Raw genomic sequence first — 7,814 nt, forward strand, 5'->3', positions numbered from 1 at the left:
GCAGCTGATCGAATAGATCATCGATCCTTGGTAAAGGATATCTATTCTTTATGGTAACTTTATTCAGTTCTCTATAGTCGATGCACAACCGCATTGATCCGTCCTTCTTCTTTACAAATAGGACAGGAGCTCCCCAGGGAGATGAACTAGGTCTAATAAAACCTTTCGCCAGCAGTTCATCCAACTGGGTCCTCAGTTCTTTCATTTCCGTTGGCGCTAATCTGTAAGGTGCTCTTGCTATCGGAGCTGCTCCAGGAATGATGTCAATTCTGAACTCCACTTGTCTATCTGGTGGCAAACCAGGTAGTTCTTCAGGAAAAACCTCGGGGTATTCAGAAATGACAGGAAGATCCTCGATCTTCGGCCTTGGTTCTTCAATTATTACCTGAGCCATGTAAATTACACAGCCTCTGTTCAAACATCTTGAAGCTTTCAGCATAGATACGTCTTCGGGCAATCCGTAATGCGTATCCCCTCGAATGGTAAGAGATTCACCATTCGGAGTCTTTAAAACTATCTGCCTCTTGCCGCAGATGATTTGGGCCTGATTATGGGATAACCAGTCCATGCCTAGCACAATATCAAAACCCGCCAATTTGAAGGGAAGTAGAGATAAAGGAAAAGAATGGTTCCTAATGGATATTTCACATCCTTCTAGAATAGTAGAGACGGTTTCTATCGTGCCGTCTGCTAACTCTACTTCGTATTTTACGTCAAGGGTTTTGATTGGCATATTTAGTAGTTGGCAAAATTTCTGGTCTACAAAGGACTTGTCAGCGCCAGAATCAAACAGTACTCTTGCAAATATATTATTTACGAGAAAAGTACCTGTAAGCACATTGTCGTCCTTGACCGCTTCCTTTGCATCCAAGCGAAAAACTCTCGCATTTGTCTTCTTAGTCTCTTCTGCCTTCTTGGCATACTTCGGGCAATTACTCTTTATGTGCCCCTTTTCATTACAATTAAAGCAGGTTGCATCCTTAATCTTTTTGCACTCCACGGTCTTATGATCCTTGGACTTGCATAGCCCACAGGATGGAGTCTTTTGTTGCGACTGTGAACCAGACGCAAACCTACACTTCCCGGAGTGAGGTTTCTTGCAGACCTTGCAGTGAGGTCTTCCATCAGATTGCCCCTCTTTCTTTGCCTCCGACCCTCTCTTGCCCTCACCGTTTCCACGGTGCTTTTTCCCAGACTTTCGTGAGGTATCATCCTCACGTTTTCGCTTTTCAGCCTCCTTGCTCCTTTGTGCCCTCAGACGGACAGCATCAAGAGTAAGAGACAAGGAGAGGTCAGTAACTGACCTGAAGGTCGTCGGCCTAGAGGCCTTCACACTGGCCTTGATCGCCGGTTCTAAGCCCCCAATGAAGCGGGCAATCCTTCGAGGTTCTGGTGTCACAAGATATGGCACCAGGCGTGACATGGTGTTAAAGCTTGTCAGATATGCTTGACAATCCAGGTTTGTCATCACTAGTGAGACAAAATCCGCCTCAATCTTCTCAACCTCATGTTGAGGGCAGTAGTTTTCTTTTATGAGGGCAATAAACTCCCCCATGACATTTTGTATAAGGCAGACTTACCTGAAGCCTGCACCAGAGCTCTCCACCATGCCAGGGCCTCGCCCTTGAATGACTGGGACACAAACTTAACCACGTCCCTCTCTGCGCACCCGCTGATGTCCACTATCGTGTCCATCTCGTCCAGCCAGGTGATACAGTCGACCGCACCTTTCTCCCCTGTAAATTCACGGGGCTTACATGATACAAAGTATTTGTAGGTGCAACCCTTAGCACTGGACGCATCAGTATATTCTCTCTCGCGATGAACGCTGTGCTCAGTAGACGAATGCTTGTCGTCATCTTTCTTGGGTTCAGAGGGTGGTTTGGAGTGTGTCTTTGGTTTAGAGGGTGGTTTTGACACAGATCTGCCTTGAGACTCAGTATGTTGACGATCAATAGCTGCCTGGACAGCATTGTTGATCAGAGCCTTTAGCTGTGCGCCTGTCAAATGTACTGACGCATTGTCATAGTCATCTTCATTCGTGTGGCTGTTCTCTCCATTGGGATCCGCCATTGTAACTTGAATCTGTTACAGAAGATAACAAAATTTTAATTTAGGAGATTATTATAAAATTGTCTTTTATGACAATTTGTCAACCATGGTACAGAGACCATATCTGGTTAACTTATTATTTCATTATATATTAGGATCTGAATATTTCCTATTTCAACTATATAAATAGTATTGGCGGCATAAAGCCTAATCATGATGATGTTTTATAATGTTAGCCGAGATTTCAGAGAATCAAAGGCATAGAGAGTTGAACCGTAGTTCTTTTATCTCTTTCTGACAGAGAGTCATAGACTACTACTGCCTTTTGTCTTATAAGACAATTATTATGGCCCATTGGCACTACACCTCTAATGGATGTCTTAATATGGTTGGCCCGTAGGCACTACATCACTAATGGATGTTTTGATAATTCTGGCCCGTAGGCACTGCATCACTAATGGATGTTTTAATAATACTGGCCCGTAGGCATTGCATCACTAAATGGATGTCTTTATAATACTGGCCCGTAGGCATTGCATCACTAAATGGATGTCTTTATAGTACTGGCCCGTAGGCATTGCATCACTAAATGGATGTCTTTATAGTACTGGCCCGTAGGCATTGCATCACTAAATGGATGTCTTTATAATATTGATCACCTTCATTGGTGATTTAACCCACGATCTATATATCATTTAGTTGGGTTTTGAAATCCTCAAAGGATTGTTGTATAAGAATGACGTGCGTGATTATAACGAATCACATCTGCCATGAATGTTAACATGAGTACAGAGGTTAACAGGGAATCAGAATCTTTTCAGCTAGGTCGTACCATCTTGACTGATCTTAAAAGACCCCAAGCTAGGTTTCACCCCCTTAAGATTCCTTATTAGGCAGATCAATATAAAAGGAATGGTTTTGATTTATTTTTATATCTATTAAAACAAAACTCATAACATACATTCCAAAATCTCAAATACAATTACATATTGCCCTAAACGGGTCTTTCAAATAATACATACCTCCATAGAGGTTTTAAAATAAGTGACAAGTCCACGCAGGGACTAATATAAGATAGGTGTCCATGCAAGGACTAAAGATAAGTCCACGTAGGGACTGAAATACGATAAGTTGTCCACGCAGGGACTTATTTCAAAGTAGAAATTACAGTAGTACTACTATTAAGGGCTAGTGGTCACGTTTCTTCTTTTTGCCCTTTAGTAGGTTCGCCAAGCCCTTGAGAAATCCTCGGTGGCTTTTCTTCTCTTCCTCGAACTCTCTCTCCACACGATCTAGTCGATGGAGTATTTCTTCCTGTTCAGGAGGAGAAAATCGTGGTTGTGGCGCTTGATGCGGAACTGGAGGTCTGGGAGGTATTGGATACCCATGAGCTGAGTAGTCCGGTGGTCCCATGTTTCCATGTGCTCCGTCAGGGTAGCGCGCATTATATCTTGCCGACACCACATAGGGGTCGCGCTCATAGCCGTAGTTGTATTGTGCTTGTGACGGTTCGAACGGGTTGTAAGTCGTTGGACCTGTGTAAGCTGGTATGGGTTGGTCATACCCAAATGGTGGCGAATTTCGTGCAGTAGGTGCGGAGTTCGCTTCTTGTATAGGACTTGAAGGTCCTTCTTCATGTAGTGGCGGATAGTGGCTACTACTAGAATGTCGAGGAGTGCTGAAGTGGTTACCCCCTCCTCCTCGTGTAGACATACGTGCATTGGTCCTCCTACGCCTCGGCGGATCAGGTATTACTGGTTGTGCCGGTGGCGGAGGTGGTGGCGTAACTGCCTCAAAGCATGAATCCTCAGAGGGATCCTGTGGATGTCTCGGTTGCGATGTCTGATGAGATGGTGTGTTGTACCACTCATGTCGGTCAAACAAGGCCATAAAGCTGTCTGGGCCTTGATATTGTGGACCATGATATGAAGATCCATCAGATACTTCTATCGGATGCGTGGGCGTACCACGAGCTGGTTCAGTTGGATCCTCATCTTCCTCCATGGGATCTTCAGAAAAATGGTCTTGTGGACCAAGCGGAACAAATCCTGAAGGTTCCTGTATGTAGTCAGCCGGATTAAACTGAGCTACGTAGTAGGGAGTAGGGTCGTCGTAATTCCGGTGCGAAACCGAACGTTGTAGAGGTATGAAGGAAGGTTGTGGGTTGTTGGGATCATTTTCTGAATTTGGCCCAAAGGAGTGCCGGTAGGATGGCGTCGAGCTGTGCGAAGTGGAATGCCTCGCTGGTTCGTATAGATCTCTTCGTCGTTGTGGCTCTTCGCTTCGTGTCATCGAAGGATGTCTTGTACCAGATGGTCCAGCTTCTTGATCGTGATGTGTCACGATTTCTCCTCGGCCTCTACGTCCCCTTCCTCTTCCTCGGAATATAACAGGTGGCATTTTCCTGCTCCAAAACTTATTAAAAATCGAATCGAAAAATTAAAGACAAAAAGGAGTATCAATCCGAATTTGTCCTAAGTTCTTGTCTAGACTCAAGTATGTGCAATTGTGTCACTGAGATTAAACACATTAGGATAGTGTTTAATTCACTCAATGTTGGCTCTGATACCAACCTGTCACACCCCGATTTCCACGTGTCTCACCGGTGGGCCCGGTGGGGGATTACCGTGACGATGTTGGCAACAATATAGTCAAACCACACAATTATATAATGCACAGCGGAAGCATAAGATAAATATATAAATTTCAACCTCTGATTGTAATATCAAAATGTATTACAGGGGTTGGATATCCACAGTGGATCGTAAATATAGATAAAGTATTGTTCCATTAGATACTGCAATCAAGCTTGCGAGGCTTATCCTGACGCTAGGGAGCTAATACCAGCCAATTACGTTTAGGTACCTGCACTTAATCTTTTTGGGGAAAATACGTCAGTTTACACTGGTAAATACATTCAACTGACACATTTGAAAATGTTTATTAAAATTGATTTGAATGCACAAGGCACAAACTCTTTTATAACTTGGGAAAATTCATAATGATCTTGTGAACGTTTTACATGTTCTTTTATGCGTTCAGTAGCCCGGGTCGTGCCGGGTTAAAGATTTATAGACACACCACGTTTGCGTAAAACCGTAGTACAGAAACCAACGGCTACGTCTTTTAGTTTTAATGTCGACACTTTATACCGGGTGTACGCCTACACCGGGATGTCGATGGTCGTGGCCATTTCGTAAAATGATGCCGAGGATATCCGGGACAACGGTCATTAAACCCCCCAAAGGCTTATAAGCAACAAAACTGTTTAAATGAGCCGATCATATTTAATCAATTAACCACCTAAGCGATGGAATTATATAATGCTCAATCAAGCGGTATTAATATACCGTAACCCAAGCCCATATAGGGGAAATAAGTTAAAGTATTTACCTTTGCAAGTATTAATCCTTAATTTAGATCAAGTCACCGATAGCTTTTACTGGGGCTCCTAATCTGGAACGAAGGTTTTAATTAACCTCTTAGAATCCTAACGGTCCTTGTATTAGCCGTAGCTTAAACCGGTTGATTCCGATATATAGATATGGTTAATTCGCACGAAAAGGCGAAAACCGAGAATGGAGTATGATTTGGACCCAACAAGTTCAGAGACTTGTTTTTATATGGGTCAATGGTTCATACTCTGGATTTTGGGGTTCAAATAGTATAATTTGACCCGTATCGGCTATTGCATGAAAACTAGTTCCATGAGCCGTACCGTGTGCGCAAATAGGCGAAACGGTTAACCATAAGAGTCGTACGCTTATTTCCTAAGTCAATATGCCTTAAAAGTATTTTGGCATCAGTAGGATACCTTCCGTAATGCCCGTAACGAGTTTAAGTTTATATTATGCCCCGAAGGGGCTTTTCGGTCATTTTAAAGACTTTAAAAAGGGCTTTTCGAGTTCTACAGGAAATCTGAGTTTCCCGAACAGCTTATAAAGCTTAAAACACTTTATTTATTATTTAAAACCAGTGGCAACTGGAATCGGGTCAAAAGACCTTGTAGAACTCCCGTTTTGGCCAAAAAGGGCATATTCGGTATTTACCGAACCGTAGCCATAACCGCAGGTTATGAGCAAGGTAAAAATTATTAAAAATATTTAAAATTCCCAAAATATTATTTTACCACAGTGGGTAAAAGTTTTGGTGCCGAAAACTTGGGTTAGATGAGCGTTATGCTAATTGCGCCGTTAATTACAAAACTTTCTTAAAAGTGCGCCTTTTAGCATAACTCTCATTCTAGACCTCGGATTGACGTGAAACTTCAGGGACATGCTTATAATTTAATAAGCAAGGTTTTTGGTCCGTTCACATGTCCGAAATACTCGTTTTAATTTTAAAAGGCCGTTACGGTCAACTTTTAGGCGAATGACGGAATTGCGTAAAAGACTCGGGTAACTCATGAACCGACCACAGAGGCTTATACCAACATGTGACCTGGTCCTAAGAGAGTCCTAAGGTATATTTATACCTCACTAAAACGGGTCAGAACTGAAGTCAAAGCAAAAGTCAAACTTTTGCGACTTTCGGCTCCGAACCGGTTCTATATAGCAAATGATCGATTCAAACGAGCGCAAACAAGTTTATATACTTATTATCATGTTTTATGATTGTCAAAACAGGTTTCATAACATATACATTACAGATTATGCATAAATCGCTAAAATAGCTTTCTGTTGACTTTTTAACCGCACGTTTGACTCGACATTTGACATAGTTAGAGTGGTGATCAGGGGGAACCATTTTAGAGGTTTATTACCCACATAAATACCAACTCATAACCACTTTTGATTTGTCATAAGACTGAACCATTTGCAAGATATTGCAATGACAACCGCTAGTTACGACGGTTGCGTTTATTAGCCATAACTAAGGAAATGTGACACCACAAAGGGTTAGATCACTTACAGAGGTTGTGTTCTTGCTTATGGAGCAGAAGAAAAGCTAGAGAGCTCCTTAGAATGATCAGATAGTGTGTTTTGAGTGTGATGAAGGTTATGAGCACAATGGTGCTATTTATAGTGCAACCATGCCCTCTAGTTCACCACACAACAACCTATACTGACCATGATGATGGGTAGATGTCCCCTGAGTGCTATGGGTCGAGTAGGGGTCGCCCATGCCTCATTTATTGGAGAATGATCGTTCATAATGCTCAAAAGTCAAGAAAACATCAACTTTCTGCATCTGGGCACTTTACGCGGCCCGCATGGGAGTTCCCATGCGTTTTAATGCGGGTCGCCTAAAGATCAAATATCAGACGCGAAATAGAGGGGGCTCGCGGCCCGCCTCAACTTATGTTTAAACCTTACGCGGGTCGCCTAAGGTTAATATTTCAGGATTTTTAAATCTTTTTGTAATGATTACAGAATCTGGCCATTAATAACGAAATCTTTCGTAATGATTCGTCTGACCTTTCGGTTTTGAAGGGGTAACTTTGCGGTTTGGCCCTCGGTTATTTACCGATAGGGGCCTCGTGTTAATTACTCGCATTATTAAGTCCCCGGTTTATTTATTAATTATTTTGGAAAGCCTTAACTTTCACTGTTGACGCTTTTAACCCTTCTCCTACGAATTTGATCGTAACTTTCTCGTTTCATAACGAAACTTTGCGAAATTCATATATATTATTTTAGTGAGGGTATAATACCGTTACAAAGTCTTTGGAACGTTAAAGGGTCACTCAGAGGTATTATTAAACATGTTGACACAGTTAACCCCTGTAGTTTGTAATCTCTCACTTTCTTCCGCGTTTTATA

This window comes from Helianthus annuus, chromosome 14 (assembly GCF_002127325.2).
Source record: "Helianthus annuus cultivar XRQ/B chromosome 14, HanXRQr2.0-SUNRISE, whole genome shotgun sequence".
In the NCBI taxonomy this organism is placed as follows: domain Eukaryota; kingdom Viridiplantae; phylum Streptophyta; class Magnoliopsida; order Asterales; family Asteraceae; genus Helianthus; species Helianthus annuus.